At 41.7% G+C, this 24519-nt stretch overlaps 1 protein-coding gene across 2 annotated transcripts in view; it reads left to right on the plus strand.

Annotated features, from left to right (window-relative positions):
* Nucleotides 1–24519, plus strand: part of LEPROT (leptin receptor overlapping transcript) — an 86355-nt gene that overhangs the window by 25401 nt on the left and 36435 nt on the right. Inside the window, exon 6 of one of the 2 annotated variants that reach the window (XM_058538236.1) lies at nt 11062–11279. The exons of the other annotated variant lie outside the window; for it this stretch is intronic. The gene's annotated coding sequence lies outside the window, so the exon portion shown is untranslated. Of the gene's footprint in view, nt 1–11061; nt 11280–24519 lie in introns of those variants that run through there. 2 annotated transcript variants of the gene reach the window in all.

The following is a 24519-nucleotide window of genomic DNA, read 5'->3' on the forward strand; positions in this document are numbered from 1 at the left end:
CAGCGCAATTCTTCTATGGGGAAAACGGTTATTTCAACTCAGAGGAGCCATTTGAGCGTCAAGCGCTGGGACCCAGGGCAGGGGAAGAGGTGTGGATGTTTTGCATTAGAAAAGAAGAGGAATTTGGGCGCCCGAATGAGGAGGGAGGCGTGGCTGGGGGCGGGGGATACCCCAGGGGAGGAGGCGTCAGGGGCCGGAGAGAGAGAAATGCGGGCTAGCAGGGCTGGGCCCGAGGCTGAGACGGTGCCGGGGAGACGGTCCTCGAGGGTGGCGGCCCGAGGGCTTCTGAGAAGGAGGGGATCTAACGAGGACGTCTCGGTGTTTGCAGCGGGGGCGAACCCCGCCGCTCCCCGCCTGGCGCAGGCGCACTCCCCGGTGACCCGCTGCTCCTGGTCCTTGCTCTGCTCCGGCCGGGGGTGGGGAGGGGCTGGAGGAAAGCGGAGGGCTGCGTGTGGGGTGGACGTGCGCTGAGAGGGGGGGACCGCTGCCGCGTGGGTCACGGGTGAAGGTCAAGAATCCGGAGTAGAGTGGACGGAGGCGAGGGGAAGACAGGGGAGCCACCCCGAAGGCCTCAGACGAGGTTGCTGAGGAGGCTCCTCTGCATGCGGGTCGAGACAAGCTGGTTTTGTATTGTAGCTGTAAGATGGAAAGAGGATTCCCAAAACAGTGGTGGACTTTGGGACACGGAGGTGGTGATCCTTAGGTTGTATGGTCTATTGTTAGCTAGCACCTTGCTACCCTCAAGGGTTTGGGACTCTGACTTGAAAGAAGGTATTGTGTGAAAAATATTGCTTAAAAATTTAATGAGGGGTCGGCCCCGGTGGCGCAGCGGTTAAGTGCACGCGCTCCGCTGCGGTGACCCGGGGTTTGCGGGTTCGGATCTCAGGCGCTCACTGATGCACTGCTTGTCAAGCCGTGCTGTGGTGGCGTCCCATAGAAAGTAGAGGAAGATGGGCACAGATGTTAGCCCACGGCCTATCTTCCTCAGCAAAAAAAAGGAGGATCGGCATCGGATGTTCACTCAGGGCTGATCTTCCTCACACACACACACAAAAACCCCAAAACAATTCAAATGCCCCTCAACAGTAGAATTGATAAGTAAATTGTGAAGTTTTTATGTGATAGGATGCTACACAGCGGTGAGAAGGAGTGAGCTATAATCACATGCAAAGATCTGAATGAAGCTCACCGACAGAATGTGGAGGGAAAGAAACCAGATCCAGATGGGTCCATATGGAGTGATTTCATTTATAGACAGTGCAAAAACAGGCAAAACGAACTCGTGCTGCTTACTCTGGGGGCTGTGGCAACAGTATGGGAGGATGAGGGGGCCTCTTGGAATCCTGGAACGTTCTGTTTCTTGACCTGGTGATGGTTATGCAGCTGTTTGAAGTTTGTGAAAGTTTAGTAAGTTGTACACTTAACGATGTGCACACTTTTCTGTGTGTGTGTAAAGGAAACCTCGCTTCTCCTGCGTGTCTCCTTTACCCTCACGCTACTGGCTCACTCACAACACTTCCGACACCAGATGTGTGGGGGTTTTTTCCACACCAAGTGATTCTTTGACCCATGCTGAGTGTCCTACATGTACCTCAACTCTGACACTATCTACCTGGAGATAGTGTCAATCCCGCAGGTTGAGGGCTCAGTCCCGCAAGATTGCCCCCCACTTCAGATGCCAATCTCAAGTCCAGGTTGTCACCTGTGCTTCTGACTAACCAGCTATAAATCAGTGCTCGAGTTTGATTAATTTGCTAGAGTGGCTCACAAAACTCAGAAAAACAGTTTACTTACTGTTTACCAGTTTATTATAAATGGATACGATAAAGGATACAGATGAACATCCAGGTGGAACAGATGGGTAGGGCAAGGTATGTGGGAAGGGGCGAGGAGCTTCTTGCCCTCTCTGGGCCTGCCACTCTCCCAGCACCTCCATGTGTTCACCACATGGAAGCTCTCTGATCCCCATACTATTGGGATTTTATGGAGGCTTCCTCACCTAGGTATGATCGATCATTAACTCCATTTCCATCCCCTCTCCCCTCTGGAGAATGCGGGGTGGGGCTGAACATTCCGAGCTTCTAATCATGGCTTGGTCTTTTTGGTGACCAGCCTCCATCCGGGAGCCATCAAGGAGCCCACCTGGAGTGGCTTCCTTAGCACAAAAGACATTCCTGTCACCCAGGAAACTCCAAGGGTTATAGGAGCCCTGTGTCAGGAACCGGGGGTCAAAGACCAAATGTTAAAACAAAAGATGCTTCCAGTGCTGTTATCACTTGGGAGTTTACAAGGGTTTAAGGAGCTCTGTGCCAAGAACTGGGGGCAGAGACCAATATGTGTGTATATTTTTCTATTGTCTCACAGTATGATATACCTCAATAAAAAATAAATAAAAAAAAACACCTTAGGAATACAAGGGTCAGGTAAGTGAGCCTGAGGAAGCTGAGAAAAACTTCACAGCTGTGACGTTCACTCAATTCAACTCACATTATTGAGGGATTGCTATCCATGGGAGACTGCACATGGAGACCATATACCAGAGACTGTGATGCGAGGTGTACAGGGACTCTCTGAAGCAGTGACCTACGAGAGGAGGCGTCAGCCCCGATCCTGAGGCCCTCAGATCGTAAGGCGGGGACAGACGTGCAAACGTTAATAGTAACAGCCCGATTCTGGCACCATGGCCGATTGTGCTCCGTCCTACCACCTGTTCAGCATTGTACTGGAGATTTAAGTGGTAGAAAGACTGAAACAGAATGAACGAGTCATTATTTGCAGTCTATATTATTATTTACTTAGAAGATCCAAGAGTCTATAAATTATTAGGGAAAAAAAATCCTATTTACCAAGCTTACCAGATACAAGAAATACAATTTTCCAAAATTTTCAGTTTCAAATTTTCAATGGAATACACACACACATATATAGTACTTAGGAAAATAAATCTTACAAAAAATGTGCAATACTTGGAGAAAAATTTCAAAATTTTATTGCTCTAAATGAATAAAAAAGATATTATATGTTAAGTATTAAGGGATAAAATAGTAAGCAATCAATAAATATTGACTAAATGATTGACTGAATTAATTAATGTTGGAAAGGGCCACATCTGAGTCTTTCGTTTTGGTATCCTTTCTTCATATAGCACCTAGAATAGTACCCGGCACATAGTAGGGACTCAGAAATATTGAAAGGAAGAAAACGAAAGAGGGGAAAGGAGGAATGCGTGAATAACTTTAAGTGAGAGGTGTGGCATTGGTCAAAAAATTATTAAACATTTTAAATTCTTCATATTCCATTGCAGTTTTTACTTTTGCTACCGTCCCGTCGCTTCACTGTTGTAATAACGTCTGTTTGTGTAGTCTTTTATAGTTTACAAAGCTGTTCCATTTACGTGCTTTCTTGTAGTCCATGTAACACTGTGAAAAAGCAGCCTCATTGCTGGAAAATCTCTGGCTCTCTGAGCCTTAGATTAGAAATAACCTGGCTGTTACTCAGACCCAGTTTTCTAACGTCAAAGGGAATGACTTTGCACGCTACAGATGCCAACCTAAATGGACAGGAGGCTAGATGTGGCGGTTAGAGATTGCCGTCTGGAAGTAGGTGCCATTCATTACGCTGGGATAGCAGGTGTAAACTGGAACTGTCCCAGGTACCCTTGAGGTACAGTCACGATAACTGTAGATGAAAACCAAGTATAAATTAACCCTCCCTATGGGCAGCACGGGTCAAAAGCCTTTTACCAAGCTGCAGAGATTGTAAATGCTGCCCCTGGCTGTTTTCACTGTGTTTTTTAAATCAAAGCTAGTAATAAATAACTTAATAAAGTTCAACTAAGAATTGAAATTTGCTTTTTGGAAAAGGAATGTTGCTTGCTTAGAGAGGTTAATATGCTGCATGTGGGACAGAGTTGCTGCTAAGAATCCTTCTTCCTTTTGACCTTCTAACCCCAAATGGCATTTCTCGTTCGTGTGTCCCATACAGTGTGAGCAAGACAGCAGTGGGGCTGGCTGTAATTTTATCTTCTTTCTTGATATCTTTGATAATGTGAAGATGATGAGGAAATCTGTGGGTAAACTCATTACCAGGAACAGTCAATACTTGTTTTCCTGTGGAGTTTTAGTGATTACATTAGCTGAATAGAGAGTTTTCTTTAACTGAAAATCTTTCAATATATTAGCAATTTTAAGGTTAGATGTCTCTAACCTGTAAAGTTGTTGAACTTAATTTTTTTTTGGTGCATGTTCCATTTCTGCAAATAAACAAGAAAATTTCAACTTCAATAGAAGACTAAATCAATTGCTCAAGTACGTGTTTTAAATTCACCTGCTAACTGTAGCCAGTGAAACTCTTAACACAAAAGTACATAAAATATCAAATATGAAGATTTAATACAAAAACATTAGTATTATGGGATTGATTCTCTGCAACATTTCTATGCTTAATTTTAAATCTTTCTGAGGATAAAGTTCTTTTCCAACTAAGAAAAATATTTTGTGGGGCCAGCCTGGTAGTGTAGCAACCTGGGGTTTGCAGGTTTGGATCCTGGGCGCGGACATACACACTGCTCATCAAGCCATGCTGTGGCGGCGCCCCACATACAAAAAACAGAGGAAGATTGGCACAGATGTTAGCTCAAGGACAATCTTCCTCAACCCCCTCCCAAAAAATTTGTCATCCCAGGTAATTTGGGGAGATACTATTTCACCAGATGAGGTTGCACAATGACCAGAGATGTTAGTGGAGGTGCTGAATGGTAAATGTGTTTAACTTTGTAATAAACTACCCTTTTGTTTTCCAAAGAGGTTGCATTCCCATCAGCAGTGTATGAGAGTCCCAGTTCTGCATCCTCACTAGTATGAAGAATTGTGTTTTTTCAATTTTAGCCATTCTAATAGGCATATAGTGGTACCTCCTTATGGTTTTAGTATGCATTTCCCTAATGAGAATTTTTTATGTACTTATTTGTTATCTCTATATCTTTACTTAAGTATCTATACAAATCTTTGGCCCATTTCTTCATTGGGTTGTTTGATTTCTTAATATTGAATTTTGAAAGTTCTTTGTATATTCTTGATACAAACCTTTATCATTTACATGATCTGCAAGTATTTTATCCAGTCCATGGCTTGTTTTTTTCATTTTCTTACCAGTGCCTTTGGAAGAGCAGAAGTTTTAAATTTTGAGGAAGTTCAATTTATCAATTTTTTTCTTTTATGGATCATGCTCTGGTATCATCTTAGAAGTCTTTGCCTAACCTAAAGTCATGAGATTTTCTTCTGTTTTCTTCTAGAAGTTTTAAGTTTTAGATTTAGGTTTATGGTCCAGTTGAGCTAAATTTTTGTAGAGTTTGAGTTATGAATCAAGGTTCTTTTTTTTTTTGCAATGGATATCCAATTGTTCCAGCACCATCTGTTGAAAAGACTATCTTTCTCCTTAAATTGCCTTTGCATCTTTATGAAAAGTAAGTTTACATATATATGTGTAGATCTGTTTCTGAACTCTATAATCTGTTTCATTGATTTTTTATGACTACCATTTTTCCAACACCACGCTGTCTTGACTAAGTCTGAAAGTTAGATAAAATATTGGGTTTCACAAAAAAATCCTGCTGGGATTTTGACTGGAATTGCATTGAATCTGTAGATCAGTTTGGGGAGAGCTGACATCTTAACAACATTGAGTCTTCCAATCTATGAACATGGTGTGTCTCTGCATTTACGTAGGTCTTCTTTGATTTATTTCACTAGTGTTTTGTTTTCAGCATACAAAACTTGCAAGTATTATAGTATTTTTTGTGCTATATAATAATTTTTTAAAATTTCAATTTCCAATTGTTCATTGTTAATATATAGAAATAGGATTGATTCTTTTTTTCAATTTGACTTTTGTGAGTTTGAGAGGTCTCTAAGACCATACTCAGGTTTAATAATTCACTAGAAGGACTCACAGAACTCAACAGTGTTGTCACAATTATGGTTTATTACAGCGAAAGGATAAAGATTAAATTCAGCAATGGAAAAAGGCACATAGGGCAGCGTCCAGGAGGGATCACACACAGGGCATCAAGTTGTCCGCTCCCAGTGGAGTCATGTAGATAGCATTTATTTTTCCCAGACATGATATGTTATAATATGCAGAGCATTGCCAACCAGGAAAGCTCATCCAAGCCTTGTCATCAGGAGTTTTTGTTGGGAATTGGCCACATAGACACAGCTGACCACCTGTGTGACTGACTTTAGTCTCCAGCCCCTCCAGAGATTGAGCTGGTGCTGTGTGACCAAGGCTCCCATCATAAATCACATTGTTAGCACAGACCACCTGGCATGGCTGAAGGTCCTTACCCTAAGTCACATTGTTAGCCTAGACTATCTGGCTTGGCCAAGGCCCCAGGTAAACAAAGACACTTCCATCAGGCAGGACATTCAAGGTTACCGAGGTTACTAGAGGTTACCTCCCAGGGGTCAGAGGCAAAGTGCCAAACCTTTCTTCGGGCAAGGTTAATCCTTGACTAGCTAGTGATATTGAGCATCTTTTCATATGCTTATTGGCCATTTGTATATTTTCTGTGGAGAAATGTCTATTAATGCTCATTTTAAAATTGGATTAATTGTCTTCATATCATTGAGTTGTAAGAGTTTTTTTACTACATTCTAGATACAAGTCTCTTATCAGAAAAATGCTTTGCAAATATTTTCTCCTGTTCTGTATGTTGGTCTTGTCTTTTTGCTTTCTGGATGATGTCCTTGAAAGCACAAAAGTTTTAAATTTTGATAAAGTCCATTTGATCTGTTTTCTTTTATTTCTTGTGCTTTTTTTCTTTGGTGAGGAAGATTAGCCCTGAGCTAACATCCATTGCCAATCCTTCTTTTTTGCTGAGGAAGATTGGCCCTAGGCTAACATCCATGCCCATCTTCCTCCACTTCATATGTGGGACACTTGCCACAGCATGGGTTGATAAGCAGTGTGTAGGTCTATGCCTGGGATCCAAACCCACATACCCCGGGCTGCCAGAGCAGAGCACGCGAACTTAACCACTATGCCGCTGGGCCGGCCCCTCTTGTGCTTTTTAAATTATAAATTTAATTTTTTAATAGGTTGAGTACTTTTTGAGTAATCTCTTTCATCTCGAATGAGCTTTGTGAGTTTGTGTCTTTCAAGGAATTTTTACACTTCATCGAAATTGTAAAATTTTTGGGCCCAGAATTGTTTGTAGGTTTTCCTTCTTCCAGATGGTCCCTGACTTCCAGTATTTCGACTCACAATTTTTTGATGTTAGGATGGTGTGAAGGTGATATGCCTTCAGTAGAAATCGTACTTGAAATTTTGAATTGTGATCTTTTCCCAGGATAGCAATATGAGGTCTGATCCTTTCATGGTGCTGGGCAGCAGCAGCCCGCAGCTACCCGTCAGCCACGCAATCACGAAGGTGAACGACCGACACGCTTACACCCATTCTGCACCCACACAACCATTCTGTTTTCACTTTCAGTACAGTAGTCAATAAATACAGGAGATATTCAACACTTTATTATAAAACAGGCTTTGTGTTAGATGATTTTGCCCAACTGTAGGCTAATGTAGGTGTTCTGAGCACATTTAAGGTAAGCTAGGCTAAGCTATGATCTTCGGTAGGTTAGGCGTATTAAATGCATTTTCAAATTAGGGTATTTTCAATTTACGATGGGTTTGTCGGAGTGTAACACTGAGGAAAATCTCTATTTGTTTAATGCCTGTAGGGTATATAGTGATAGCCTCTTTTCTACTCCTTTTTTCTTGGTCAGTCTGTTTAGAAGTTTCTCAAATTTTTTTGCCCTAAACTTATTCAATAGTGAATTTCCTTTTGCTTCCATATAAATTTATCTCTGTGTGAGATATCACAGTTTTTCTTTTCGGTATTGAATAGTAGAACAGAATCCAAATCCATAGATGAAGAAAGTACTCATATAGTTTCAAAACTGAAGTTGATGGTATGTTTGTACCCAATCTGAGTGGCTCTTAATAGCGTGGGTTTTGAGTCCTCACAAGCCAATAGCTTCCTTTCCTTTTTATGTGCCTTGGATATGCTTGGGGGTAGAGTAAATGCCTGACATGAAGCTTTTGATGGCTGAAGCATCTATTTCAAAAGACATCCATCTTGAATGAACGTATCACCAGCTGTGTGACACAGCTACCAGCAAAACAACCAGATAAGAAACTAGGCCCCCCTCCCCCATAAGGGTCCCTCTTTCAGAATGCCCTGGGTAACCTAAGTAACTGACTGCTTAAATGACCTTTGATAACTGACTGCTAGGATCTCCTTTCTCACATGGTAATTCCCACTCTTATGCTTTAAATTAGCCAATGAGGAGTGGACCTGTGAAACCCTAGCCATCCTGCCCTCAGCCTCTAATAAAGGCAGAGCTCCAAGTCCTCTCTTTCTTTCCCCGTGACCTCACTGTGTGGCCCCCAGGGGTCCCGTGTACCCTCTAGGACCTGTGAGTAATAAATCTTGTTCCAAATGTCCCTGAGGGTTTTTGCTGAAGTGTGTCCCATGATCATAAGACCCACAAGGGCTGGTCCAGCAAACAACACTGGCCCTGGTTGGGGAAATGTCTGTGGGGCTCACTAGGAGTAGTACAGGTCAAGGCAAGAGCCTCAGGCATACTGAGCCCAGAGCATCACCCCAACAGGCTAGGACTGATGCAGCATTGGGTTAGCCTATAATGTATGAATGCTTATAGAGTTTGGCCTACGAAACTTGTGTGGTGAACAAATTGAAATGTGCCATCAGGGTGATACTGCTTACCTGCAAAGGGTTAGGTTGAATTGTAAACATATGTCTCCATGGTGACCTCTCTGACCCATGAAATCAGAACCGTGGGATTCATGACATTCCTTGGCTGGAGCAACCACAGTATTGAGAACCACTTTGACAACTGTACAGAATCCCCAAACCTCAAATGTAGATAAAAAAATTTAAGAACTTAACCCACACTAAGGGACAAGTTAGAGTGATAGTGGAGGGAAAGCCTCTCTGTGTGAGATCCTGGAGGCGGCTATAGCTCTCTCACCCCCTGGAGTCACCATAGTAGCACCTTCATGTATTCCTTCTCAGATGTTCTTTCTTTATGTACATCTGAGTTTCTGACGTATGTCATTTTCTTTTTCACTAAAGAACTTCTTTTAAAATTTCTTTCAAATCAGGTCTACTGGTGACAAAATCCCTCAATTTTTGTATGTCAGATAAAATCTTTATGTCTCCTTCACTTTTGAAGGATAGTTTTGCTAGATATAGAATTCTAGGTTGGCATTTTTTTTTCCTTCAACACTTTAAACATTTCACTCCACTGTTGTCTGGTTTGTGTGGTTTCTGAAGAGAAGTTCAATGTAATTCTTAACCTTGTTCTTCTATAGGTGAGGTGTTTTTTTCCCCTTTCTGGCTTCTTTCAAGATTTTCCCTTTGTCTTTGATGTTCTACAGTTTGGGTATGATATGCCTACATGTAGATTTTTTGGTGTTTATCCTGCTTCGTATTCTCTGTGCTCCCCAGATCTTTGATTTGGTGTCTGTCATTCATTTTGGAAAATTCTCGGCCATTGTTACTTTAAATATTTCTTCTGTTTCTTTGTCTCTGTCTTTTCCTTCTGTTATTCCCACTAGACCTATGTTACACCTTCTGTAAGTGTCCCACAGTTCTTGGAAATTTGTTCCTTTTTTTTTTTAGGCTTTTTTCTCTTTGCTTTTCAATTTGGGAAGTTTCTACTGACATATCTTCAGGCTCACTGATTATTTCCCCAGCTGTGTCCAGTCTACTGATGAGCCCATCAAAGGCATTCTTTGTTTCAATTTGCCAGGCGTAATTTTTCAGATAAAAGGACCTGGTGTAAATATACCTTTAGTGTGAGGTTTTATGTTTATCCGGTTAGGAGGTCAGCATGTATTCCTGCCCCTTCCCCAGGGGGTAGAGAGATTTTTTTCTTCCATTCTCCCAGCTCCAATAGACTTTTGCCTGTGCCCCAAGGGCAACAGCTTGCTATTCCAGTATGGACTCAGGCCCCCTGAATGGTGAAGTTTGCTAAGATATTGACAAGGAGCAAACCACCAGCTGTATTGCCAGTAGTCCTTGCTGGGAAGCCAGTTGGGATTGCACTGACTTTCTCTGGGAAGCTGAGCTCTGAGAGTCACCCCCGAGGGTACTGGCAAGACTTGCTGGAAAGTCACCTATGGGGATGTCACTGAAACTCACTTGGAAGCTGCCCTGTGGGATGCTGGCCCAACTCACTAGGAAGGCACTCTTTGGGTGGGCCGGTAAAACTCCCTTCTGCCTGTCTCTCCCTTGCTATTGGCAGTTGTGTGTGGCATGAACAAGAGAAAACAAAAAGTGCTTGAACCAGGAAGTGCTTTTCTGTACTTCTTCCTGCTGTGTCCTTCCTGTGCCCTCTATGGACAAAGCTTAACACTGTGCAGCTAGCAAAGGATCTAGCTCTGGTATTACACGTCGGGGCAAAGAAGGGTGCACTTAGAGCTGAAAGGCAATATGTTGACACCTGTCACAACTTCCCATTGCACATGGAATATACTCCAATTCTTTACCAGAGTCCACACGCCCTTACTGCTTCAACCTTATTGGCGTGCTACTCTGCCTACTTTATGCAGCCCCAGCTGCTCCCTCAGTTTTTTGAACACCAAAGTTCATCTTACCTTAGAGCCCTTGCCCTTGCTCTACCTCATGCGTGGAACAATCTCCTCTTATACCTTTGGGTAACTAGCTCTCTGCTAATATTTGGGTCTTTTTTAAATGCCACCTTCTCATTTGGATTTCCATGACCATGTAATCTAAAATAGAGATCTAGTGTCTCTAATACCTTCTGCTGTTTTCCCGTTTGGTCTCTTTATAATACTTATCACTGTTATCTTATCCTTTTTTACTATGCTCCCCTGTCCCCTGACTGTATAATATAAGGCAAACGAGAGCAGGACCCTGATCCACATGACATACCAGCAACAAGAAGACTGCCTGGCATGTAGTAAGTGCTCAAAAAATAGCTGCTGAATTAATGAATGACCTTTATTTCATAGCTGAAGATGCTGAGCTCAGTGTTAAAGTGAATTCCCCAAGAACAAGACCAACAAGTGCCAGAGTCAGGATTCGCCTCAGTCTATCTGCTCACAGTGCGTCTGATCATCATCACTCCACACCACTGCCCCTCTGACTGCTGGAAAGAATGCATTTGATATACACGTTAGAGTGGGTTTTCTAAAATAAATTAGTTCCTGATTTGGTCTATGTTCTGTCTAAACTATATGTCATCTCTGCACTCATTTTTCCCTTCCCAGGATGTGGATCTGACCTGTTTATTGTGTATATCAGATACCGTCCCATACACACACTCACCTCCTTCTCCCCCCAACCCCCGAATAATAATACCTTTTAGAAAAGGAATTATTAGAGAAAGTAGTCATGGAACTCTTCACAGAAAAGATGAGCTTTGACATACCTTGGAAAATTAGAAATTGGACATTGAGAAAATAAAAATATATAAAATGGATGACAGACACCGAAATCTTATTTTCTGACACCGTTCTCCAATAAAAAGAAGCAGGGCTTCTAGGAGAAATGTCCAATTCTAGCGTTGGGGCTGGAAATAAAAGATAGGCCTGCCATGCCTGAAGATGTGCCTGAAGTGTCAGAAAGGAGGGAAGTGCTCAAAAAACAAGCAAACAAACCCCCACCATGATGGAAATATGTTAAAGGCAAACAGGAGCCAAGGGAAAGAGTCTCCAAGGGCCAAAGACAGAGAAATTCGAGTAACAAAATAAATAAAATAGTAATGGATCATAACCCAAAGTATAAAATCAATATCCATGAGTCAATACTGATATAAATAAATGATTGAATAAATAAATAAATGGGGGCATGGAGACAAAGCTCCCATATAGAATTCTGAATTATTTATGTAGATCCTCCATCCTCAAGGAAGTGGAGCATAACGCTCCACTTCTTAAATGTGGGCTGCACATAGGACTTCCTTTCAAAGAATACAGTATGGAAAGGGGAAAAAAGAAAAACTTTACAGTGGAGAAGCCTGACAAATACCACCTCAGCCAGGTGATCAAGGTCAACATCAATAGTTTATATTCTTGGGGCCAGCCCTGTGGCTTAGCAGTTAAGTGCGTGCTCTCCACTACTGGCGGCCCGGGTTCTGATCCCGGGCGTGCACTGATGCACTGCTTGTCCGGCCATGCTGAGGTGGCGTCCCACATACAGCAACTAGAAGGATGTGCAACTACAACATACAACTATCTACTGGAGCTTTGAGGAGAAAAATGGAAAAACAAGGAGGAGGATTGGCAATAGATGTTAGCTCAGGGCTGATCTTTCTCACCAAAAAAAAAAAAAAAAGCTTATATTCTTGATGTAATGTGAAGAGAATGGCATTTTATCTCTGTGGTCTTCCTCACTGACACCCATAACCCCAGTCTAATCATGATAAAAGCATCAGGCATCTCCCAACTCAGGAACATTCTATAAAATACCTGACCAATGCTCTCAAATCTGTTAAGGTCCTAAAAAACAAAGAAAGTCTGAGAAATTCTCATAGCCAACAGGAGGCTAAGGAGACACGATGACTAAACGTAATGTGGTATCCTGGATAGGACCTGGAGAACAGAAAAAAGAGCATTAGGTAGAAACTAAAGAAATCTGAATAAAGTACATACTTTAGTTAATAATCATGTATTAGTATTTGTAATTGTCGCAAATGAACCATACTAATGTAAGATATTAATAACAGAGAAAATTGGGCATGAGGTATATGGGAACAATCTGTATTATCTTAGCAACTTTTCTGTGAATCTAAAACTATTCTAAAATAAAAAGCTTACTAAAATAATGAATGGCAGGTGGGAGTAGATAGTTTGTCTTGCAACCTTGGAAAAAAGAGTTGGAGCAATATTCACATAGGGCCAGGACCTGTACATTTCTGGTATGGGAGGAAGGAGATAATATTGGGTTGGGAGAAGGGCTGAGCCAAATTAGAGTGTCCAGCGTGTTTCTGCTCTGTTGTCTCATGGCTCGTCCTGGGAAGAGCTACAGCTCTGTAGAGCCATGTGTACTGGAGGATGAGATTTGACAATTCCTTGGTATGGGGGATGGTGATGTGCAAACTCAAATGCCCATAGCATCCAGTTAGGTGGTCTAAATGAATAAAGCAAGTTGGGTATCAGAAATACGGCAGCACTGGGAACTGTAGCAATTAGGAGAGACCAGCCTCAGATGGAGGAACAGCGGCTACTCAGTGCTGGCTGAACTATGTTATGCAGGAAGGAAGCTCAGATGCCATATTTTCAGATATTTCAAAAGAAGCTGGAAATCCAGATTAAAAAAAAATACTGTGGGATAGTCTACTTTTTAACCATTGTCAACTATTTCAGAAAGCTTTTGTTAAACATTACGCATACCCAACTATGTCAAAGGATATACTTCTGTGGACATGGTCCTCGCACTGCCTGTTCGCAACTATTCTCCATAAACTGGGGCTTGGCTGAGCCGGGGGGCCTCATCTAGGGGAGCCAGAGCTTGATCTACATAGTGTAAGGCGTGCAGTTAGCCTGTGTTTCCTGGGCTATGACAAGACTGATCTGTGAGCGTAAATGTCTGAGCCTCTCCTTGACAGTTTGGGACAATGTAGAGAGAGCTGGAGGGCATCCATGGTGAGTGGCGTGAGCAGAGGTCAAGAGTGTGTTTAGGGGACTGGACGATTGGAGTAAGGATTCATGAAGAGAAGGTACTGGGCTAGAAATAGCTTGGAGCTAGATCATGATGGGCCTAGCTGCTTGGACTTTATGCTCTTGGCAACAGATGACTAATCCCAGGTTCTCTTAAAGGAACACAGGGCAGAAATCAGGAGCCATACTGAGAAATTTGACATTAACGCCTGGACTTTCCAGCCAAACAGAGCAAGACAGAGTAAATTAATAGACTGAGTCTAGTTAGAATAATTAGGTTCAGGTGAGAGTGATCATTAATAACAATTATCCAAAGAGTGCATGTGTATATGCCCTTGTGTGGTTATTTGACACATCCATAACCTTTCTACCTGGGCTAGGCTGGCCTGTGTGGGCCCAGTCAGAACAGCTTCCCTGGGCACCCCAGCTTTATACCAGTAAGCAAACGCTAGACTCATCCTCATGCTCCTTCCTCTCTGAGTGCCTCTTGACTCCCCGCTGCAAGGATTATTGCACTGATCCAGAGCTGCTGAAACGGAGAAGTCCATGCCTGGCCTGTGCACACAGCACACAGCAGTGATATTTGATGTGAGATTAGGTCAGAGTCAGCCAGGAAGCCTTCTTAAGTGTGGCAGACAGCCAACAAAATCAAAAAGGTTTATTTTGAGGGGGATTTTTTTCCTCTCTGCCTTGCTGTCCCCTTTTACCCTCCCTCAGGCATCTTTCCCCTAAATTCTAGTCCATAATTTTTACTTGAAACTCTTCAAATTCCACTAGACCACTAGATGAGCACATTCCTCCCTAAACAATAGCATTCTATTTCAAACTAATTGTTCCAATGCTAGCATTTTAATAGTCCAATTGAGACTGAAATAACCATCCCCACCTCACCACCATCACCAAGGAGATAAAATATCATTTCTAGGGTTTATGATAAGCCCCTTATGGTGACATCACAAAAACCAGAGCCCAAGAAACTGGCAGCTATGTATTTTAAGTAGGATATTGTTAATGGTTGGCTGGTCCTTTCTAACAATGAGTTAAAGTTGGTGTTTTTGTTACTTCCACTCATTGGTTCTAGCTCTGTCCAGTGAGGCAACTCAGAGCAGCTCTAATCTCATTTCCATTATATGAAAGAGCATTTATTAATAACAGCAACTGTTAGCGACCTTGATAAAGTGGTAAGTGAAGAGTGTAAATCCATGGTGGGGCCCTTTCTAATCCCTTGCTCTCTTCCCAGATAAGCAAACAGACAGAAATTTCTGATTTTAGCCATGATATTGTACCACTGATAACCCAAAATTGTTTATGACTTTGCCATTAAGATTTGTAATGAAGGGCCGGCCCCGTGGCTTAGTGGTTAAGTGCGCGTGCTCCGCCGCTGCTGGCGGCCTGGGTTCGGATCCCGGGCGCGCACCGACGCACCGCTTCTCTGGCCATGCTGAGGCCGCGTCCCACATACAGCAAGTAGAAGGATGTGCAGCTATGACATACAACTATCTACTGGGGCTTTGGGGGAAACAAGGAGGAGGGTTGGCAATAGATGTTAGCTCAGAGCCGGTCTTCCTCAGCAAAAAGAGGAGGATTAGCACGGATGTTAGCTCAGGTCTGATCTTCCTCACACACACAAAAAAAGATTTGTAATGAAAACTCTTCCATGTATATGTGATAGGAATTAAACTTTATGTGAAAATTTAAATAATGAACATTCTTGATATCCAAATGAGTGTTTTCTCTATCCAAGTAATCAGCATGAGAGAAGGGTCCTACTCTTATTTCAAAAATGTCCAAAATATCTTGTAATAATTAAATAATTTAAAACACTTACCAAGGACTATTTGAATTCAAGTATGGTAAATAAAGTGGATGACTGTGATACCTGATAATCGTTTGGGGACAGTAAACAGGATATGAGTAATAACTGAGACAGTCTTCTTAACGTGGTTCAAAAACAGCTTCTAAAGGCGATTCACACACAGGAGCTGCAAGGTTGTTCTTGTAAGTGGCAGTAAAGAAACACAATACTCACGATGACTGGTAATCACGTAATGCTGGATTAATGCCCGGTGGCCTAGAGGTTGAGTTCACACGCTCCCCTTTGGTGCCCCGGGGTTCGCCAGCTGGGATCCTGGGCGCGGACCTACTCACCGCTCACCAAACCATGCTGAGGCGGGTTCCCACACAGAGCAATTAGAAGGATGTACAACTACGACATACAGCTATCTACTGGGGCTTTGGGGAGAAAAAAGGAAAAAAGGAGGAAGATTGGCAACAGATGTTAGCTCAGGGCCAATCTTCCTCAAAACAACAACAAAGAGCTACCTATTTTACAATCAAACTTTCCCTGCTGATATAAAAAGTTTCTAAAGTTTCTATTTGTTTATTGTTTTGATCACCCTTTTTTTGCCTCTCTGCAAGGAGAACCATACTTAAGGTGTTTGCGCTATGGAGTGGATTCCGACTCCCAGCGCCCCTGTGAACAGCAGAGCAGAACCCTGCCTGGTCTTTTTGCTCCATCTTCTCACTTTCCGGCGCTGTCTCAGACAGTGCTCTGCTGCTATTCATCGAGTTTTCACCGCCAATTATTTCGGAAGGGGGTGGCCGGGTCTTTCTTCCGAGTCTGTCTAGTCTGGAAGCTCTTCTGAAACCTGTCCATGTGGGTGACCCTGCTGGAATTTGAAATACTGGTGGCATAGCTTTCAATATCACAGCAACACACAGCCACCACAATGTGACAACTGACAGACAGGTGGTGTGGTTCCCTGACAGGGAGGCAGACCTGGGTCCCGGTGGTGAGAGTGCCAGATCTTAACCACTAGACCCCCAGGGCTGGCTATACTTAGGCAGGATCCATTAGTTTACTCAGTGATTGCTCGTTGAGCCCCTCCCCTGGGCCAGGCTCTAGAGGTAAGATGAAGACCACTGCTGACTTGGCGCCTGTTCGCGTGGATTTATGCTAAGAGCGGGTTACGAGGTCAGAGTATAGAAAAACAAAAAACAACTCTTTGAGGCAAACTGATTGGAAACCACTGCTATTGGTTAAAAATGCCCACATTTTAAGATAAATTTTTACTTTTTCCCAAAACATTATCTCAACCACGTTATAGTCCCAGGACATCTTGGGCGTGCAGTAATGACACAGGACCTGGCGGCAGGTCTGGTGCCCTATAACGTTGGCTGTGCTCCTGGCCTTTGTGCGGAATGCTGTGCACATGTGGCCAGTCAGAACATGAGCCGGTTGACCTGTTTTTCTGAAAGACCTTTGACCGAATCTTTGACCGATAAACAGAGAATCATGTGTTCAAGAAGGATTTACTTACAAACAACATTCTATAGCGTCATACTTTTTAAGTAAGAAATGTGAACCAAAGTTGAAGAAAAAAGAAAAGCGGTGGTGTGCTATGAGAGCACGGCACATAGAGCCCAAATGCAGGGCGCACGGGGAAGGCTGTATGAGGTAGTGATATCTTTAACAGAGACCTAAACGATGAGTAGAAAATGGTCCGGTCAAGAGTGAGGGGAAGAGATTTCCAGGCAGGAGGAGCAGTGGGACACAGTATATTTTGACTTTAATAAATTTCATATTGTGAAAAGTTTCGCAAGTCCAAAATCGAAATTCAGCATCCCGTGGTGTTAGAAAACCTCATCGCTTCACTTTAGACTGGCCAGAAATGTGTCAAGAAAGCTTCAGAAGTAGATTTCATCTGTCTGGCTTGTAAACAAAATGCCCCAAACACTTCCCTAGTGCTGGAGGTCAGTTTGTAATTACTCTTTTTCATCATCCCAGAGGATTTCCCAGACTTTAGTAACATAGTAAAACTTTTGTTCTGCCTCTGTAAATAAACATGCTACTGTGAAATCTGGTTCAAAAGATAAAGCAAAGAGCAACTCAGGTCCTCAAAACATCATGTAAATATGAGCTACTCCCAAACGTTAATTTTAAAAAAAAGGAATGAACTCAGTTCACCAATGGCATGCCAGGGTGAGGTAGTAAAATGAAGCAACTCCGACCAGATGCTGTAATTCATAAACAGGGCTGTCATTTGGGAGAAAGGGCAAAGGGTGAGGTGGCCAGAGCAGTAAACATGTGGTCATGCGGCCTTTCCTTTTCCACTTCCCCATTCAACTCACTCTTTCCCTCTGGGCCATTTAGCTGTGGTGTAAGTAAAATATATACTTTTTTTTTTTTTTTTTTTAACATGATTGATGCCAAAGTCACTTGTTTAACAATATGAAGAGTGGCCACCAACCTGGAATTGCAAATAGTCCATTACCTTCTCAGACTTCTGGAAAGGCTGTGCTCCATGCACCCTCACCCCACTGCTGCAGCTCAAAGCATGGGTCCTGCTGCCGGTGGGTCAGCATGGTTTGTAGATGGAAGAAAGCATATCTGTTCTTATTCAGAATCTCAACTTTAAGAGAGACCTCAGAGAATATCTAATTGAAAAACTCATCGAATGCAGTGTAATAGTCCCCTAAAACGCATATATAAATGGACTAAATGCTCCCAGGAATGGACGTCCACTATTTCACGCAGCAGCTAATTCTCTTTCTGACAGCTGTCATTTTTAGAGTTTCTTTCTGATATTGAGATAAAGTCCATTTTCCTTTAACTTCTACAAAGAGCAGTAATAATACTATCTTGAGCACTTTCTATGTACCAGAACTGTGCCAAGAAGCTTCGCATGCTTGGTTTCTAGAGCTGCCAACAATGGCGCCAGGAAGGGATCATCAGGCGCGTTGTACAAACGGGGAAACTGGTGCAAGCTCACGCAGCTAAGGAGTGGACCCAGTCTGGCTAAATCCAACACCTAGGCCCCTTACTCAACACCATGCATAGTTCTTGTTTCAAATCTGTGTATTTGAAGAAGCTCTTAGACTCTTCTCATTTTCCTCGTTCATGTCTCATATGCATGCTCTCCAATGCTCTCAGGATAAACTGTGACCAAACTCTACATAAGGTATACATAGATCAATACATAAGTTATTGATCTCCAGAAAACTGCACATAGTACTCCAAATGAGCTGTGAACATTACAAAGAGACTTCCTTGAGTCTTTTATTAATGATATTCAATTTTAAACAATAACAGCAGCCTGTTAGTTAAGACATGGATTTAGGTAGGTTTAACTCCTGGTTTCAACAATGACAAGCAGTTGGACTCTGGGTGTTCTACTTCTCAAATTATTAGTTTTCTTACCTATAATATGGGTATGATGATGATAATGATGATGCTTACTTTTTAGAATCATTGTGAGAAGTCACATAATACATGTAAAGCACTTAGAATGATGCCTGGCAATATGTTCAATAAATGGTAAGCATTATTATTATTATTTTTATTATTTCTTTATTTGTAGTAAACCAGAATCCTTATGACTGCTGTCAAGCTAGGATTCTCCTATACCATGTTTGTAAATTTGAATTTTGGATATAAATAAGGAAAAAAATCCATGTTAAATTTCATTATGGTTAAATTCCGGCCAATAGTTCCAGCTTGAATCCTGCTTCTGCCATTTGGCGTCTTAGTAATCCTTCCCGGTTTGATGTCACCTGAAAATTGGTAAACATGTTTTCAGTATTTCATCCAAGTGGTTACTAAAAGTGATTGCACAAGTGAAATCTATGTTTGTTCCCATTTATTTACTGTTCTCAGGATTTTGTGCGTGTTTAACAGCTACATATGGAATTTTCTCTGTGCTTTTCAGTCTGTATCATATACTTGTCACATCCCCTAGTGATCCGTTGAGTTTTAGGCTGCCTCTGATCTATGATTCTGTAGCTCTCCTGACATTGACATAGCTGAATCTATTATCTACTTCTAGAATGGAAACTGGGACACCTGAGGCATAGCACTAGGCTGTCCATCAGCCTTTAAGCTCTCTGTGGCTCCATTTTTATACTTGTGAAACTGGGCAAATATTTGCCCTTTCTTTCCTTTCTGTGCTACGGTGAAGAGGAATTAAAAAATAATGATAAAAGAACATTGTGTTCTTAAAAAAATGGCAGCATACCATTTACAGAGAAATTCCTCATCTAGTCACTATCAAATTAGCTAAACAACTAAATATTAGCAAGAGAAGTCTCTGAGCAGCAATGTAGATGACACCGAGTCTGCGCATTTATCCCTGTGTTTTACTCATAGACCCGTACCCACTTATAGCCTCACTATGCACAGGTGTCTAATGCACCTGGTTCTTTCATTTCCTGGTCCACAGCCAAGTAGAGGAGGTAGGTAAATTGAAAGTACCAAAGATAGGAAAATTGAAAGCAACAAGAAACAAATAATCGTTTTAAAAGAAAAAGAGAGATATTAGAGTTATAAAAATTAGAAACTCTAAAAGTACAGAAGTCTGAGACCACTAAGTTAAAGGGAAAAGTAGCCTAGAACAGCTGAGTAGGATCCAAGAACATCACTGGATTATAACCTAGGGCTGTAACTGATGTTCAAAATGATCACTAATTCTTGTGTGGGACCTGTGCCTTTTCACCTGCCCGGCTTTCATTCTGCTCTCTTTCGGAAGAAGCACTGTGATTTTCCTTTGGAAAACTACCCTTCCAAGTTGTATTCAGTTCCAGTAGAACTGGAATAGCTCGTTTACAGTAAGCCTTTCACAATAATAACAACAGTGATGGTAGCCGAACATTTATGGAGCAGATGCGAAGCTCTTTACTTAGATGACACCATTTGTTTCTCACAATGCACTATGAGGTATTCATATATGACTCTGTAGTAATCTAACTAATGGGAATTTCAGGAAGATTTAAAAATTTATATAACTTGAAAAATTGAATTCAACATGCTCAGAATTATCAGGATCTTTTTGACCATAGAATCTAAAATATGAGGTCAGAGGGAAACAGTTTTATATCTGAATGTGCATTGGAATTGCCTGGGGGAGATTTTAAAGAGATGCCTGAGTATATTCTCAAAAATTCCAATTAATTGAAAACACACAAGCATGCACATATAGAACACATCATGCAAAAAATTACCCCAAATCTTTTCTCCTTAAGATAATCACGAATAGTACTTTGTGTGTTTCCATTTGGTCTTTCTTTTTTATAGCTATAAACATAATATTGGGATAAATGTTGCCTTATCATTGAGATCTTCCCTGTCTACCTTATTTAAAACTATAACCTACCTCCATTTCCTTCCCCATTATTGCTTAAGTTTTCTTCATAGAATTTCTCATCTTCTACTTGTTAATTACATTTTAATTTATTTATTTTTCTCTCAGATTAATCTCCCTCCCTTCCGACCACTCCCCCAACACTCACTAGAATATAAGCTATAAAAGGGCAGAGATTTTTGTCTGCTTTGTTCCCTACAGTGTCTAGAGCTCCTAGAAGATTGTGTGGCACAGAGAGGTGGCTTAATACTTCTTTGTCGAATGATGGATGAATGAATGAAATTGCCCAAGTGCCCTTCAGAAATGCTGTCCTACTTCTGCTCCCTCAGGAAGCGTAAGGCAGTGTCCACATCAGAGAAATGTTTGTGATGGGTAGGACTTTGCGGCCTTGCTTGAATGCTTCCTAGGATCTCTGTGGAGGGTGCTGGGAGTCAGGAGCCTTGCAACCCTAAAGCAGTATGTGATGCCTGGGGCCCCTCTGCCAACAGCAGGTGCCACACAGGAGGGCAACGCCATACTAAAAAGACCACCTGCCCTCAAACGGGTTCAATAGGAATATTTTTTACAACATGCCCAGCTGCTGGTTTCAGAACTTGAGCACATAACTCGTCCACATTACAAATTCTGGGACTTGTTCAGGGCTGTGTCCTGGCTCCTTTAGTTCACATCTTTCTACCACCCAGATTGCCTAATTTCTGAACTTTTTAAGAGCAGAGTACTGCTTTCAGTGCTATTTAGTCATTTCCCACAGCTCTCTATCCCCTTAGAGTAGCTTTTAAAGTCAGTTGGGCCATTTTCGGTAGAGGACATTGGATGACTATTTTTGTGAAACTAAATAAACGGAAGGCTTCTTGGTATTATTAATGTTCAAAACACACAACCCACACTCATATTATTCAGTTGGAGATTGTTTTGAAGTCATTCTTTAATTACAGAATTTCCAAATGAGAAAGTATATCTGAAAATAGAAATTTGGAACTAAATACACGGAAGAGCATGAAGGGTTTTTATAAAAATTAAGAGAGATAGCAGAGTTTAATGGAAAGCAACAGGGTTAGGACTTGGAGAGCTGGGTCCCATGGTGTCTCTGCCCATCAGTAGTCCTGCAAGTCCCCCATTTGGTTGGGAAACAGGGCTGCTCTTCCTAACTTACAAGTTTCAGCTCTGTTGTGTGGAACTATAAATATATGAATCACAATGAAAACTATAGAATTATATTAAATCTAAAAGGCTGCACTAATTTTCTTAAACACTGGAAAATGATGATAGGCTGGTAGAAAGAGGGATCTTGAAGGACTCTAGAGCTTGTTTTCCCAATGAATCAATTGATGTAAGATCCAGCTCAATTTGGAGAAGAGGAATAGCATATCGTTAAGGAAAAGGGCCCAGGGATTTGAAATGGAGGGTGTTAGGAATGAATATTATGTCTTACTGAAATTCATATTTTGAAACTCTATGCCCCCCGTGTGATGGTAGTAGGAGATGGGGCCTTTGGAAGGTGATTAGGATTAGATGAGGTCATGAGGGTGGAGCCGCCATGATGGGACTAGTGTCTTTACAAGAGTCGTGAGAGAGCTAGCTCTCCCTCTCTGCACTCCACCACGTGAGGAAACAAGGAGAAGTTTAGTGGTCTTTAACCCAGAAGAAGGTCCTCACCAGAACGCAACTGTGATGGCACCTGATCTCATACTTCTAAAACTGAGAAATAAATTTCTATTGTTATAAGCCACCCTGTTTATGGTACTTAGTTACAGCAGCCTGAGCTGACCAAGACAGAGAGAACGAACCTCAGAGAGGAGGCAGGAAAGATGAAAAAAATGAAAGATGCACTGCAGAAACATCATGTATTTGATCAGGGCCACCTGAGGACAGATAGAACTTGTGTTAAAGGACTTGTCTCAGGCCCAGTCTGCTTTGTGGGATTTAGAAAGACTTGTGTTTGTTAAACACAGACTTCTTATAAAGGATCTCTGTTCCCAGAGGACGCACGAAACAAAGTGTTGCTACCGCTTCCACAGAATCTTAGAATGTCAGAGCAGGCAGGATTTTGAAGATTCTGTATCTGAACGCTACAATTTTACAAACGAGAAAGTTAAGGCACAGAGAAGAAAAGAAAGCTAAAAATTATTGGGCTGGAAGAGACAGAGATGGACCTACATCTCATAACTCTCAGTACAGGCTGTGTTTCACAACAACAGCATTATTAAATAATAATAATGATAATGATAATGGCTACCACTGATGAAGCACTTATTATAGCCAGGCGTAGTTCTAAGTCCTCTACGTGGATTATTCCTTTTATGTCTCATAATAACCCAGTGTGATAGGTTTTCTCTTTATATAGATGAGGAGACTGAGGCACAGAAAGGTTAATAAAATTGTCCCCAGGGTTACAGGTAAGGAAGTGATAGAGACAGGACACATCATAAAGCAATTTTCAAAGCAACATCTGGCATACACCAGCTTCACTTCCAGAAACGTTCACCTGAAAAGTAAGGCAATACTGCTTACCTCTTCACTCACTCAGACAGATAGAAAATGGGTTTAGAGGGAGACCTGTAAGCATTTTTAATGCTCCTTTGTGAGGCAGAGTTCATATTTCCTGATTTTCCCTATGTCCACCATCAAACTCAGCCACCATATTCTTAATGGCAGATTGATACTAAACTACAAATCCCCTAAAACAGCTGGGAAGAAAGTAGAAGGAAATCAGCAGCATTCATTGCATTCTAAGCAGGTAAACCAGGAACACAGTCCTGAAGGTTTACGTTGAAAGGAAGAAACTCAGTCTTAATAGGTGCTTACATCAGTTCAGATCACTAAAACAACAGCTCAGTTGAGTGGAAGGAACATGTTCACCATGCAAAGTCGGGCAGCTGGAGAGAAGTTGACTAGAACCTGGGTTTTGGAATGAGAGCAGAGCCAGTGAGTCTGCCCTTCAGTTGCAGATTTGAGAAAAGTAGTCAACTGCCACACCAAAGAATAATGAGCAGGATCAGAGGGAGATTCACCCACTCTACCTATTGAAAGCTTGGCGCTTGAATAGGTCTTGCTTTGTTCAAGAAGAAGAAGAAAAAATAAAATAGTCCCTACAGTGGGAAAAAATACTGTGCAACCAAGAAAAGAAACAGCATCAAGAAGACTTGTGGGGAAGATTACACATCTGAAAACAAGCTACTCTGGGATCCAGAAGAATATTTAAGAAATAGTTTGGCATCCTCAGAAAGTACGAGAAGATATGGTGTCTGTGACCTAGGAGCAGAAGGCCCCAAGTACAGTGAGCTGGATGGAGACAGATAGGCCAAGGAAGGACTGCAATAAAGCTAAAATAATGGAAGGAGGATAAAAGACTCTACATCTCCTGAAACAAACAAACAAATAATATGGAGTGCCAAGTAAGCCTTGTGATAAATGATAATTAAATAGGAAATTACAAAATACCTATAGATGAATGATAGTGAAAACATATTTATCAAAATTTGCTGAAAGTAGCTAAAGTAGAGGCAATTTATAGGTATGAGTAGATTTTCTGAACAGAAAAAAGCAATACTGAAAAATAAATTAGCAAAGATTTTAACTTAAGAAACTAGAAAAACACACTAAGCTAAAAAAAACCAACAAAAAACAAAGAAGATAATATAAAGGCAAACTTGTGATAAAACAACACAGAAAA

This window comes from Diceros bicornis, chromosome 4 (genome assembly GCF_020826845.1).
Source record: "Diceros bicornis minor isolate mBicDic1 chromosome 4, mDicBic1.mat.cur, whole genome shotgun sequence".
Classification (NCBI taxonomy): Eukaryota; Metazoa; Chordata; class Mammalia; order Perissodactyla; family Rhinocerotidae; genus Diceros; species Diceros bicornis.